We start from the raw sequence: 11,502 nt of genomic DNA, 5'->3' as shown, positions 1-11,502 counted from the left end.
ATCGCCAACAAAGTGAATACAGAAAACAATCAATGTTTTCTGGGAGTCATGAAGATGAACTGGAAGAACGGAAACATATATTTGGAACTAAGGTCCCATACCACTTCCACAGACAAAATGTTCTTGAACCGTTATCTTAATTCGACCTTCATGTCCACCAGTGCTGAAAAGCTTATCTTAGCAAATCATTACATTGTTTTATGTGATGTTAAACTAAAACCAAGCAATAGTAATGCACCCTATTTCACTTGCAAAGATCATAAGAAGATCAATTAATGTGAGAACAGAAATAAAGTTACGTCTGTCTTTAGAGAGAAAACACAGTTACCATTTCGAATCCAAAAAGGCGTCTTCAGAAGTCTTCACAATGAACACGAAATAGTAGACCGAAAATGAAAAAAGACACCAAAATGCAGCGAATACACCACCAGTAAGCGCAGCAAGTCCTACTCGAATATGCTGTATTACAACTATCAACATCAGTGGAGAACGGAACAAAGCTTATTCTTCAGTTTTCAACCTGTTATGACGTAGTCTGTAAAGTCAGAAGTATGATTAGGTTAAAAAAAAGCGGGATGAAAGCGGGATGTAGGAAGTCTGAAAAAAACAAGTGCGTGTTTTTCTTTGAAGAAGGTTGGCAGTGATGAAAATGCAAATTAACTACAATAAGGGGGGCTTAATTAATACTCAGAGTCGTTTCAGCACACCGGGACGCTGTTCTTTTTGCTAGGTATCTGTTTAGTCATTTGAAAATCACGACTGCTGTCGGGTTTGATTTCCCTTCCAGGCTTAGTTGATTGCCTGATGGAAGTTTGCACATTCGCCCATTTTCTGTGTGGTTGCTCTGGTTTGCTGCCACATTCTAAACATTTGCAAGTTACTTGGAATCTCCATTGAACGCACACGGTTTGAGAGACAGGAATGTGGAGAGTGCCTGGACAGGACGTACTTCAGAGGATTTTTGTGACCTTAAATGGACAGAGTGGGGTCAGTCTGCTGTTTCCTGGGTGAGCTACATGGACAGAGATGGGTCAGGGAATTCTTCCCTGAAGGAGATACATTGACAGAGTTGGGTTAGTTGGGTTAGTTGCTCTTATCTGTGACAATTACTTTGATATAGTAGGGTCATTCTGCCCTTCCCTGGGCGAATTTCTTTCACAGAGTGGTGACAGTCTGCTCTTCCCGTATTTGGCTCCGATTTCCAGCAACTGCAGCTGTTTGTTTTATGTTAACCTTCATAATGTTTTGGATAAAACAAATGACCTGCTTGAATCGGAAAATCCGCAGATTTACTGGTACACCGATATGTTTGCTGAACAATACAAAGATTCCATGAGCGGGAATAGGATCCGGGCCACGGTGCTGAGAGTAACGAATCCTCACAAATAAATAACAAGACAAGACGATCGAAACTATTGTATTTGATCTAAATGAAACACCCTTTCTGATCATTTTCGTTGCAGATTATTTTCAACTTGTCTTCGAAGAGTTACGAAGTGCAAAAAGGCCATTCTGCCCATTGTACATTGCGGCTAATCAGAAAGCCATCTATTCTCGTCGCAGTTTCCAACTTTGGCCCAAAGTCTTGTGTGTTCTAATATTTCCAGGGCAAATGTCAATGAAGTTATCCTGTGTTCTTAAATGATCCACTCCAGTGAAAAAGTGTCATCATGTCTTCCAAGCAAGACCTTGCAAAAACTCATCGAGAGACCTAGGGTCATTTCGAGCTCAGGATGTGCACTTCGACGAGATGCGTGTTTCCGAACTCGAGTTTCCCAAGTCTCATCAAATTACCGGCCTGGTTTGCAAAACAGGTTTTCTGAACTTTGAGCGAAAATTGCACTAGCAGTAAAGCATGCATAGCGCAATCAGCAGGATTCGAACCTACGTGGAGAAACCCCAATGGATTTCGAATCCATCGCCTTAACCACTCGGCCATGACTACAGACAGTGCCAAGCCCTTGAGCATCAACCAAATCAGGCGTAATCTCATTGAAAGCTCTCGCTGCCTTGATGGGCTAAATGCTTCCATCTCCAGTCATACCTTTGCTGTCATTTGTAAGGTGCTAGACACCAATGTAAAAGAAGAAAAGCGCAAAGTTAGGAAAAAATATTTGCAGCCAAACTGAGTCAAAATTATTTATTGAAAGGAAAATCACACTTTGCAATTTGCTAGATCACTTTGCGAATATGACCAGAAGAGCTAATCAAGGGAGCTATTGATCTGAGTGTTTTTGGACATGCAACAAACAAAGTTTAGTGACATATTCTGGCGAACGAAATCGTCTTTCCTGAGAGGAAGAAAAGGACAACCAGCTCCCATTCCTAGACGTGATGTTACAGAGAACACCGAACGGAGGATTCACCACGAAGGTACACAGAAAAGCCACACACACAGACCAAGTCCTGAACTATGAAAGCAACAACCCCAACACACACAAACGAAGTTGCATCAGGGCATTATTCAAAAGGGCCACAACACACTGCACCACACCAGAACTACAAAACGGGGAAGGAGAACACCTATACAAGGTGTTCACCAAAAACGTATACTTGCGCAATTTTATCAACAGATGCCAAAGGGAAAGACAACGAAATGAGGACATGCCACAACCCAAAGAACAGGCCATACTACCACACATCAGGAGCATTTCTGAACTGACAGCCAGACTGCTGCGACCATTACGACTCATAACAGCACACAAACCAACAGCCACGCTCAGCCAACAACTCACCAGGACAAAGGACCCGATACCCAGCATGAGCAAAACCGATGTAGTGTACAAAATCCCATGCAACGACTGCACAAAACACTACATAGGACAAACAGGAAGACAGCTAACAACCCGCATCCATGAACACCAATTAGCCACGAAACGACACGACCATATATCCTTAGTAGCCGTACACTCAGATGAAAAACAACATGAATTCGATTGGGACAACACCACTATTATAGGGCAAGCCAAAAGGAGAACAGCCAGGGAATTCCTAGAGGCATGGGACTCATCCACAAATTCTATCAACAGACACATCGACCTAGACCATATACACCGTCCACTGCAGCGGACAGCAACTGACAACCGGAAGCGTCAGATTCAAACCACTATAAATGCCGGAGGAAGCAGCACCGAAGCGCTTCACAGGAGGCTCCCAAGCAGTGAGGACGTCACCTAGAAAGGGGACGAAACGTTTGCAACAAAAACTCCCAGCTCGGCGAACAGAACCACAACAACGGTCTTTCCTGTTGGCTACAATGAAAGAGATGGTTCCCAATAGAAGACAGTGATTAAGTCGCATGTAGATATATTTCAACCTGGTTCCTGAATTGGGAACCGGCGGTACTGAAGGAACTTCGCAAAATCGGAAACCAGATTTTACATCAGAGTGATGCTGGAAAAAACACAGCAGGTCAGGCAGCATTCGAGGAGCAGGAAAGTCGACGTATCTGTTGCCAGACTTGCTGCGTTCCACAGACAATTTTCGTTTTTGGCTCAGATTTCCAGCAACTGCAGCTGTTTGTTTTATTTTAACCTTCGTAATGTTTTGGACAAAACCAATGACCTGCTAGCACCAGAAAATCGGCAGATGTACTGGTACACCAATATGTTTGTTGAACAATACAAACATTCCATGAGCGGGAATAGAATCCACGCCACAGTGCTGAGAGTAACGAATCCTCACAAATAAATAACAAGATAAGGCGACAGATGCTATTGTATTTGATCTAAATAAAACACCCTTTCTGAACATTTTCGTTACAGATTATTTTCAACTTGTCTTCGAAGATTTACAAAGTGCGAAAAGGCCATTCTGCCCATTGTGCATTGCGGCTAATCAGAAAGGCTTCTATTCTCGTCGCAGTTCCCAACTTTGGCCCAAAGTCTTGTGTGTTCTAATGTTTCCACGGCAAATGTCAATGAAGTTATCCTGTGTTCTTAAATGACACAATAATGGGGCATTTTCACAATGAATTGTAACTCTTTTGAGGAACTCATGCTCATTATCACCCACAGAGTGAGGCACACAGGAAGATACCCCGAGACTGACAGAAGTATCCGTTGTGGTGAGCTGGAATTTGAAATGGACAATAGAATAAACGCAAAAGCACAGAGGCGTCGTCTCAACAGGACTACGTAGGTCAGTGACAACCCGGACCATGGTTAAAGTGAGACATTTCCCACGAGCCAGCTAGGGCTCGAACCTACAATCTTCTGATCGTGATTCATTACGCCTCTGGCCCAAGAGATGCACCACGCATGGGCAGTAAGTCAATACGTAATGTCGTGGACTTTTACCAAATCAGAATTAAAAAGGTGAACAAGCAGCGAAGATAATCACCAACACTGCTTCATTTCGAAGCTTACAATTTGTGAAGCAGTGCCTTTCACTGGCAAAGGAGAAACATTTGTCCTCAGCTGCCTGCTTCAGGGTCGCCTCCTTCTCTGCTGGAAGTTTCCATCGTTTTATTCACAGTCATGACGCGATTTCATGATCCACTCCAGTGAAAAAGTGTCATGATGTCGTCCAAGCAAGACCCTGCAGAAACTCATCGAGAGACCTCGGGTCATTTCGAGCTCAGGATATGGACTTAGACAAGATGCGTGACGCCTTTTATTGGCGCCGCCACTTCACTGCAAATTAGCGGCTGAAAACGCACCGTTGTTAGCATCAGCTTGATTTGTACCTTCCTGCAGTGCATTTGCGAAACAACATCAGATAGATCCCATCCGACCCAGGGATATTTTCACACTCTATTTTCACACTCTGCAGTATTTCTAATAACTCTTCCTTGTGAACCTCAATCTCTTCTAGTCTGGACACAAATATCTCTGCATCATCCTCGCCAACATTTTCATTTTCTGTAGCAAACACTATCGAAAAATATTTACTTAGTGCTTCCCCCTTTCCTCTGACTCCACACACAACTTCCCACTAATATACTTGATTGTCCCAAAGTTAACTCTCGTCATTCTTTTATTCCTGACATACCTATGGAAAGTCTTAGGGTTAACCCTGATCCTACACACCAACAACTTCTCATGTCTGCTCCTGGCTCTTGTCAGCTCTCTTTTTAGGTTTTTTTCTGACATCGTTGTAACCCTCGAGCGCTCTAAGTTAGTTTTTACGTTTTGTCCTAACATAAGACTTCTTGTTTTTCTTGACCAGGGATTCCACTTCCTAAGTAAACCACAGCTCACGCGTTCTATGTCTTCCTCCCTGCCTGACAGGTCCATACTTATCTAGGACACATAGGAGCTTTTCCTTGAATAAGCTCCACGTTTTTAATGTGCTCACCCCATGCTGTTTCCTCCCACATTCTACGCTTCCTAAAACCTACCTCATTGCATCGTAATTTCCCTTCCCCCAGCTGAAACTCTTGCTCCGTGGAGTACACCTACCCCTTTACATCACCAAAGTTAACCTGAGAGAATTGTGATCGCTGTCTCCAAAGTGCTCACCTACTTCCAAATCTAAAACCTGGCCAGGATCGTTACCCAGCACTAAATCTAAAGTGGCTTCGTCCCTTGAAGGCCTGTCTACATATTGTGTCAGGAAGCCCTCTTGCACACACTGGACAAAAACTGACCCAACTATCGTAGTCGTGCTGTAGTGATCCCAGTCAATATTTGGATATTGTCTTGCGTGTTCTAGAGTATTTCATTGTCCAAGAGTCCAGATGAAGATTGTATTCCTCACGTACAGGAGCGAGAATTCTTTCAATTTCTCAGATGAGTTCCTGTCCCGAAAACATCAGAGTCAATGTCCCGTCCTCTACTCTGTCAGAGAGTTCACACTTCTTCATTCTCCTCTGATTCCATTTCCCAAAGAGTTTCTCAAGATTTCCAAAGCTGGAACCTAGATTATATACTTTGCTTCCTTAACATGTTTTCAACTGCCAGTTGACAATATTTTCACAGTATCTCTTTACACTCTTCTGGCTTGCACCATGTCCAGGGATGAGAAGTTCCGTTTGATGCAGAGATTCCCGAGGCTGGTGAGTTTCATTTGGAACTTGAATTGGGAACCACCTCCCTCCCTTTCCTGGACCTATCCATTTTTATTAATGTCGACTGACGTGACATCGACATTTTCAACAACCCCACCGACTCCCAGAGCTGTCTGGATTACACCTTTTCCCAACTTGCCTCCTGCACAATTGCCATCCGGTATTCCCAATTCCTCTGCCTCCGGCTTATCTGCTCCCAGGAGGACCAGTTCCACCACAGAACACACTAGATGGCCTCCTTCTTTAGAGACCGCAATTTCCCTTGCCATGTTGTTAAAGATGCCCTCCAATGCGTCTTACCCACATCCCGCCTCTCTGCCCTCAGATCCCACCCCTCCAACCGTAACAATGACAGAACGCCCCTGGTGCTCACCTTACACCCTACCAACCTTTGCATGAACCAAATCATCTGCCGATATTTCCGCAACCTAAAAACAGACCCCGCCACCAGGGATATTATTCCCTCCGCACCCTTTTTTGTCATCCACAAAGACCGTTCACTCCGTGACTCCCTGGTCAGGTACTCGCCCCTCTAGAACCCATCGTCCCAACCTGGCACCTTCCCTTGCCTCCGCAAGAATTGCAAAACCTGCGCCCACACCTCCTCCCTCACCTCCATCCAAGGCCCTTAAGGAGCCTTCCACATCCATCAAAGTTTTACCTGCGCATCCACCAATATCATTTATTGTATCCGCTGCTCCCGATGTGGTCTCCTCTACATTTGGGAGCCTGGACGCCTCCGAGCAGAGGTCGTCAGGGAACATCCCCGGGACACCCACACCAATCAACCACACCTCCTGTGGCCCAACATTTCAACTCCCCGTCCCACTCTGCCGCAGACATGGAGGTTCTGGGACTCCTTCACCGCCGCTCCCTCACCACCAGACGCCTGGAGGAAGAGCGCCACTTTATTCTGCCTCGGAACACTTCAATCCCAGAGAATCAATGAAATTTGAAATTGGAAGAACATGTCGTGAGGACATTCGAAACGCAGTGCCAGCAAGAGTTGCAACTAACCTTGTCTTTCTCCTTAACCATGCATTTTCCCGCAGAGCCATGAGCAACTGCCACCTGGCTGCAAGCTGAGTCGGAAACCTGTGTGGGAATCGTGGACATGTGACTCACGTATCTTAGTAAATCACACAGATCTTTCTTAGAGGAATACAAAAGTCAGTTTTGGCACATATTCAGGGAAATCAAAGACGATCTGAGATGTCAAATCGATACTCACTGGACGTGATTGTTCTGTTTTCGAAGTGTGAAAAGGTCTCGCTCTTTAGTCGCATTCACGTCTCTTCTTGATGACTGAATCAGAGAGAAGGTGTTTTCCCAGAGGGTCCTGTGTCTTGCAATTCTCTCGCTCCCTGTTCATACTTTCCTGTAAATCTATGATAACAAGAAAACAAAATGGATACAATGTCACTCGGCAGCCAGTCCGTCATATCCTCAATTTCAATCACAACACGGCTTAGGTTTCAGACCACACGGTAATATTAGTGACTGTATGAGAGCATGAGTCAAGCACTTCATCTGAATATGTAAATATTTTCATTCCTGTTGTTGACTAAATGATCTGTAACTGTTCCTTCTGCTTAGAAACTCAAATATATGAAGTGGTCCAAAGCATGTTTGAGGACTTTTAGATTTGGTTCACACAGATTGAGAAACGCCAGACAAGGTATAAATGAGGCGCTTCAGAACATACTTTGGAATACATTTGACAGAAACTTACCTCAAGAAGCCATTCTTATCTTTGACAAGAGCAAATAAGTGCTCGCTTTGCTGCTGCCCCATCCATTACGATGTGGAAGATGGTCGTCCGTAAAGAAATAACAACAATGTTTTTGCTCAGCTCTGAACTGGGCCACTTTAACCCAAAATGATGCTTCTCCTCTCCGGAAAGTATCAGGGCCCACCGACTGTATTCTTAAAAATAAGAATCATCTGTGCTGGAAACATTCCCGCATATTCTGAATGAGGAAGAATGCGTATCGTGTAAAATCAAACACGGCAATTAATTGGACTTGTATTCCCTTTCACAACAGCAGGAATGAGTCGGTGCATTCACAGTAAGTTTTACTGACCAGGGCAGAACACACAAGCGTATCTTTCTTTCATGTTTTATGTTATTGATCCGTCCCGTGGGAGATACAGGTGATAACTGCTCCCAACACAAACATAGTGGGGCCAGAGACCCAATCAAGCTGTCCTCCAGCGGCGATTGCTTTGCACAAAACAAATCAGTTTGCTGTGCCGGACTGAAATTGATTTTGATCACACACAGACACTGTGTAACAGCTACCAGCACATGGGGAGGGATTAGGGACAAATTCAGACGCACTCTGGGAAAAAAAAAGCACTGTGTCCTAAATTCAGGTGAAAAAATGTTACAGGGAGAAGACTGGAGAATGGGGTTGAGAACGATATTAATCATGATCGAATGGCGGAGCGTACCAAATGGGCTGAAAGCTCTAACCGTCCTCCTATGCTTTCCGTTTTCGAGCCATCTGGTATCTAAGATATTAGAAAAAAGAGTTAATTTTTCAGTTTGAAGCCCCCCTCTTTCATAACTGGGCAAAGTGAGAGATGGGACAGATCTAATACAAATTTGAAAACTGGGAAAATGGTTGGAGGGGAAGAAATAAAAGAGAAGCTGAGAATAAAGTTGGAAGTCAGGAGATACTCAATAAAAGGGAAGAATGCACAAAGACAGAGGGAGATGAAAATAGAAAATAGAGTGTCACTAGTCCTTTAGTCTTAAAACCATTTTCTGTTCCGAAATGCGACCAGACCTGCTGAGATTTACCAGCAATTTAATTTGTTGGTTCAGAAAGAGGAGATGGGAGTGATCCAGGACCAATCATCAGTCCCATGCTCTGGGGATATTTGACTTACCCGTTCGACCAGATCACTTCTGTATCACTCTGGAACCTAACAATCCTGCCCCACCCTCACTCCGTTACTGACAATAAACTGTTTATTTCATAAACCCACATGAGCACACAAGATCATTATCCGTGTAAATTCTGAAACGTTCAGAGTGAGTTCCCTTCGGTTTCCATCAGAACATTCTTCATTTTGCTTCATATCCGTTTGGCAGGGAGCCGTCACTTTCAGACCAACAAAGAGTAGCCATTCTCATTCCACGTCTCTGAATACTTTGTTTGGTGCACGGTTGGAGTGATGCCTTGAAACAGTCATCATTCATCGAATGTTCGACTGCACTGATAAACTTGTTTCGGGAATATCCAGGAATTCGGAGACAGTTTTCATTCAGAAACCCACGTATGATCAAAAAAGTCAGATCGAAGTATCAACAACAGCCCCTGAACTGGATTGCAATACTGCAAGTGGAACAGACAGGTGGATTTCTTGAAAGCATTGAAAGCTCCCATCGTGAGGCTTCAACCCACAGCCTTGAGGTTAAGCATCTCATGCTCTACTGACAAAAACACCTGGGCGTAGCTCACGATTGATTCGTGAGTCCTTTCACACTGAGCATATTTCACCTGGCACTGCAATTTCCAAGGATCCAGTTCATTCCTCCCAATCACAAGTTACATCATTGACACTTTCCACTTCTCAGCGGTTATTCCTTCAGAACGTTGCACTCTATTCAGCACTTGTCCCGAGATATAAGATTCAATATTAATATTTTCATGTTTTTATCTTCATGTTAGGTCAGCGAAGTGTTTCCCAGTCAACCTGGCAGACGATGAATCAATCGGGAAATTACCTAAGGAAATTCAAACATTTCGGTTTCGAGTGTAGGGAATCCCATCAGCTGACTTGACAGAGTCCTCACAATCAACACTTTCTGTGTTCTTCCTGCCTCCAACTTTTACCACTTCTTATTTTCCAGACAGGACTTTCGTTTATAAAACGTTCCAAGAACAAGATCAGTCCTCCAATCTTCTGAAGCTCTTTCCAATTTAAAGAGGAATGGTTGCCCTTTCAAACGGGGAGAGCCGTTCCTGAGGATGGAGCTTCCATGTGCTGTGTCCCAGGGTTGGACAGAGCCGCTGACTGAAGTTGTTGTAGCCACGTGCTCTTGCCAGCGGGGGATTGGAGAGATTGAGGTCGCATTGTGCTGCGTGTAAACATGTCATTCCCTGCAGACTCTGGGAGAATCGTGGATGAGATCTTGGGGTTGCAAATTGGGTACGTGGTCGGTTTGATTGCTTAAAATGAAATATTTGAGATTCTGCATTCGGCGTGGGCTCTAAATATTTGAAAGTCAGAAACTGGCGCTAAAACCAGACATGCCGATATCCAAAAGCAGAATGGCTTTACAGTTCACTGTTTTGTGAGTCCGTCGCTAATTCTCCAGCTTGCATCGCCAAAATGATCAGAAGCCTGAGGAGCCGCAAGCCGTCAATGAAGAAGTACGCGACCTGGGTAGATTTGTCATATTCTACCAGCTGGAGGAACTCACTCGCGATTGTGGTAGCGGTGAAATTCGGACAAACGACTCAATAGAAACTGGAGTAAAAATTTAACACCTTAGACCACCTCGGCCACGTCACCACACCCGAGTGCCAGCACGCATGAGTGACACCATTTAAGAGTGACATCATACAAGAGTCACCACACACAAGAGTGCCACCCCAAAATTGTCCTGACTCGTGTTTCAGCATCGCTTCACTTCAGACACTAACACCTCGCACATTCAGAAACGAACTTTGTGCATTTACAAAATATTTGCAAGGATTGACAAGGTTTGCACGATTTGAACATCAGCAGGAAGCTGAATGGGCTTCAGTGCTGAGGGATGGCCGAAGAGAAGTCTATAACAATCATGAGGAAAACGGACAGAGTAAATAGTCATGGAATACTTTCTCATAAGGCACGCGAGTTCAAAACTAGATAACATAGCTTTAATGTAAGAACGGCAAAATTTGAAAGGGATATGAATGACTGTTGTTTTGCACACAGACATTTTTGTGTGTGCAGAATGATTTGCCACATTTAAGGCAAATTGAATGCCAAGCGAATGCCTATATAGACAGGAAGGTTTCAGAAAGATCAGGAACATATTTTGGCAAATATGGTTCAATTAATTTCGGTTATCTGTTCAGCAGGGACAGGTTCGATAGTAGTGTCCCTTTCCATGTTCGGCAATTTTGATATGCTCCAGCAACTGACATCAGTTTTAATGGACTATGCACAAAAAATGCACTCTGTGCGTTACTCAGTCAGCGCATGTGCCTGTATTTCTGGAGGATGTATGGGACGAACTGACCCAGCGATGAAGGTCTTTCCGGAATTTTGCTGCCAATGATCATTCATTTGGTACCTTCCCAGCTTTGCCATCAAAGATTTTGGCTGAAGAATATAACCGCATGGATTGTGTTACCCCCCTCAGCTCTCCAACGATTCCAGAAACTGACAGCTTTTCACGTGGAGCAGAAGCAAAACAGAAAGGGTGGATCATTGCCGAAGCATGCAGGCTGCCTTTGATGCAGTGCAAGCCGATTATGTCATGAACTGCT

The 11,502-nt window shown here is 44.2% G+C and overlaps 1 non-coding gene across 1 annotated transcript; it reads right to left on the bottom strand.

Annotated features, from left to right (window-relative positions):
- Positions 1 to 1,863: 1,863 nt before the first annotated feature.
- Positions 1,864 to 1,945, bottom strand: trnas-cga (transfer RNA serine (anticodon CGA)). Its single transcript has one exon. It is a non-coding gene; the product is annotated as a tRNA-Ser (tRNA).
- Positions 1,946 to 11,502: the final 9,557 nt, after the last annotated feature.

Source organism: Hemiscyllium ocellatum, chromosome 33, assembly GCF_020745735.1.
Source record: "Hemiscyllium ocellatum isolate sHemOce1 chromosome 33, sHemOce1.pat.X.cur, whole genome shotgun sequence".
NCBI lineage: Eukaryota > Metazoa > Chordata > Chondrichthyes > Orectolobiformes > Hemiscylliidae > Hemiscyllium > Hemiscyllium ocellatum.
This window is presented reverse-complemented; position numbering and strand designations above follow the sequence as displayed.